This window comes from Anolis sagrei, chromosome 4, assembly GCF_037176765.1.
Source record: "Anolis sagrei isolate rAnoSag1 chromosome 4, rAnoSag1.mat, whole genome shotgun sequence".
NCBI lineage: Eukaryota > Metazoa > Chordata > Lepidosauria > Squamata > Dactyloidae > Anolis > Anolis sagrei.
The window spans coordinates 246538217-246541540 of NC_090024.1; positions in this window are offsets into that span (position 1 = coordinate 246538217).

Sequence of the window (3324 nt, forward strand, 5' to 3'; positions counted from 1 at the left end):
GGTTCTGTATGCCAAGTTTGGTCTTTGTTGGTCATTGGATAACGGCTGCATTGTTTTCAGGTAGTGAGTGAAGGTACTTGAAGTCCCATCATCTATGGTCCACCCTCCTCCAAACAGCAGCAGGATATAGAGTGGGTCATGGGGGCTCTGTGTGCCAAGTTTGGTCTTTATCAGTCATTAGATGAGGGTGTCAGTGGTGTCAGTAAGTGAGTGAACGTACTGCAAGTCCCATCATCCAAAGTCCATCCTCTTTCAAACTGCACCAGGATGTAGAGTGGGTCATTGGAGTTCCATGTGCCAAGTTTAGTCTTGATTAGTAATTGGCGAGGGTCTCAGGAAGTGAGCAAAGGTACTTCAAGTCCCATCATCCATCTCCAAATTTTTCCAAACAACACCAGGATGTAAAGTGGGTCATGAGAGGTCTATGTGCCAAGTTTGGTCTTGATCTGTCATTGGATGAGGTTAACAGCGGTCTCAGAATGTGACTGATGGCACTGCAAGTCCCATCATCCATGGTTGCAGTAGGATGTCGAGTGGGTCATGGGGGCTCTGTGTGCCAAGTGTGGTTTGTATTGGTAATGTTTTGACGCAGCCCCCTCTGGCCTTTTCTTTCCTCTCTTTGTCATCTCGGAATCTTGAAACTGAGGCTGGCCAATCAGAGACCATATGCAAATTTCCTTCTGTCATGTCCCTGTTTCTGTCATGAACCCTTTTCTCCACCAGGGGCTCCTGTTGAAGCAGGCCAATCAGGGACCATATGCAAATAGCATCACAGCAGCAGCCAATCAGAATCTTGGAACTTTCAGGCTGGCCAATCCGAAAGCCGGCACATACACCGCCACACATCCGCCGCATACAAGTTTTGACTTTTATTATATAGATAGATTTATTTGCTATGCTTGTATACCGCTGTTTCTCAGCCTAGCCGGCGACTCAACGCGGTTTACAACAAAACATAACAATCAACAGTATACAATTTAAAACCATAAAAGCATAATACACAATTCACATATCAATAGCAACCCAATACATCTCCTGACTAAAATCGTGATCCAGTTCGTCGTCCATATTGCCAATCCTTAATCATTACATTAATTGCACTGAGTTAACCAAATGCCTGTTCGAACATCCAGGTTTTTAATCTTCTTCGGAACACCATCAGCGAGGGGGCTGATCTTACCTCCATGGGAAGGGCGTTCCATAGCCGCGGGGCCACCACAGAAAAGGCCCTGTCTCTCGTCCCCGCCAGCCGCACCTGTGAAGCAGGCGGGAAAGAGAGCAGGGCCTCCCCAGGAGATCTTAGGGTCCTGGCGGGCTGATAGGCCGAGATACGTTCGGGTAGGTAAGTTGGGCCAGAACCGTTTAGGGCTTTAAAGGCCAACGCCAGCACTTTGAATTGAGCCCGGTAGCAGATTGGCAGCCAGTGGAGCTGGTGCAGCAGAGGAGTGGTATGCTCCCTGCGCTCCGCTCCTGTTAGTATCATGGCTGCCGAGCATTGGACTAGTTGGAGCTTCCGGGCCGTCTTCAAAGGCAACCCCACGTAGAGAGCGTTGCAGTAGTCTAAACGGGATGTAACCAGAGTGTGGACTACCGTGGCCAAGTCAGACTTCCCAAGGTATGGTCGCAGTTGGCACACGAGTTTTAACTATGCGAATGCTCCCCTGGTCACCGCCGAAACCTGGGATTCCAGGCTCAGCGATGAGTCCAGGGTCACACCCAAACTGCGAACCTGCGTCTTCAGGGGGAGTGCGACCCCGTCCAACACAGACATCGTAATCCAAAACTCTGGATGATCTCTCTCAATAGATTTAAGTAAATGTTGAACAACATAGGGGACAGAGTTGAGCCTTATTAAACCCAGCCAGTGTAAATCAATCAAGCATGTGCAAACTTGGGCCCTCAAGGTGATTTGAACTTCAATACCCAAATCTCCGAGCCAAACTGGCAAGGGGTCTAACGTAGATGCTGAAAAGAAGAGGGGAGAGAATTGCACCTTGGGGTACCCCGCATAGGAGGGGGGAACTTTCGGAGACTTGGTCCATATATTCCACGCACTGACTCCGATTTCGGAGGAATTAATTGAACCAATTGAAGGCCTGACCGCGAACTCCGGACATGGCAAGATGGTGGGTCATTAGGTGTATGTATATGTGTGTATTTGTGTATATGTGTGTCTGTGTATATGTGGGTTTGCACATGCATTCTAATGTATTTTTTTGTTTTTTGGCTTTTTAAGTCTCTTCTGCTGTGCTTTTCAGTGTTTTTATGAGTGATGGACACTCGTTGGCAGAAAAGGATAAAACTTTTTAAAAATCATAACATTGGGCTACCGCAGTGAAAATGGGGGTAAAACTGCATCATGGTTCACAGTTAATGTGGTACCAAACTGGATGAAGCCTACAGAACTGAAAGTGATCACAGAGGCCATCCAGTCCAACCCCTTTGTGCACACAATGCTAGTCTGTCATGTAGTGGACTGCCAAGATGGGCCTTGTCTGCCCAAAATAAGCCCCAGCGGTCATAGAAGCATAGAATCATAGAATCATAGAATCAAAGAGTTAGAAGAGACCTCATGGACCATCCAGTCCAACCCCATTCTGCCAAGAAGCAGGAATATTGCATTCAAAGCACCCCTGACAGATGGCCATCCAGCCTCTGTTTAAAAGCTTCCAAAGAAGGAGCCTCCACCACACTCCCTCTGGGGCAGAGAGTTCCACTGCTGAACGGCTCTCACAGTCAGGAAGTTCTTCCTCATGTTCAGATGGAATCTCCTCTCTTGTAGTTTGGAGCCATTGCTCCATTGCGTCCTAGTCTTCAGGGAAGCAGAAAGGAAGCTTGCTCCCTCCTCCTCCCTGTGGCTTCCTCTCACATATTTATACATGGCTATCATATCCCCTCTCAGCCTTCTCTTCTTCAGGCTAAACATGCCCAGCTCGTTAAGCCGCTCCTCATAGGGCTTGTTCTCCAGACCCTTGATCATTTTAGTCGCCCTCTTCCTCTGGACACATTCCAGCTTGTCAATATCTCTCTTGAATTGTGGTGCCCAGAACTGGACACAATATTCCAGGTGTGGTCTAACCAAAACAGAATAGAGGGGTCATGGTAAGAGAACCCAGTGACAAGAACATTGTGTGCCTTCTCCCAAAAGAGACAGTGACCTGCCCCAGCTGATTTATTGAGGTCTCAGATAAACCCAGCAGATAACAGTGTTGACACAACATTGCAGGATTCAGCACCAGCTGTCAAGGGGGCAGGACATGGCACCCCGGGAAGACCCATCAGGCCTGGCCTTGGCATCCGGGAGGGTTTATATTCCAGGTTCTC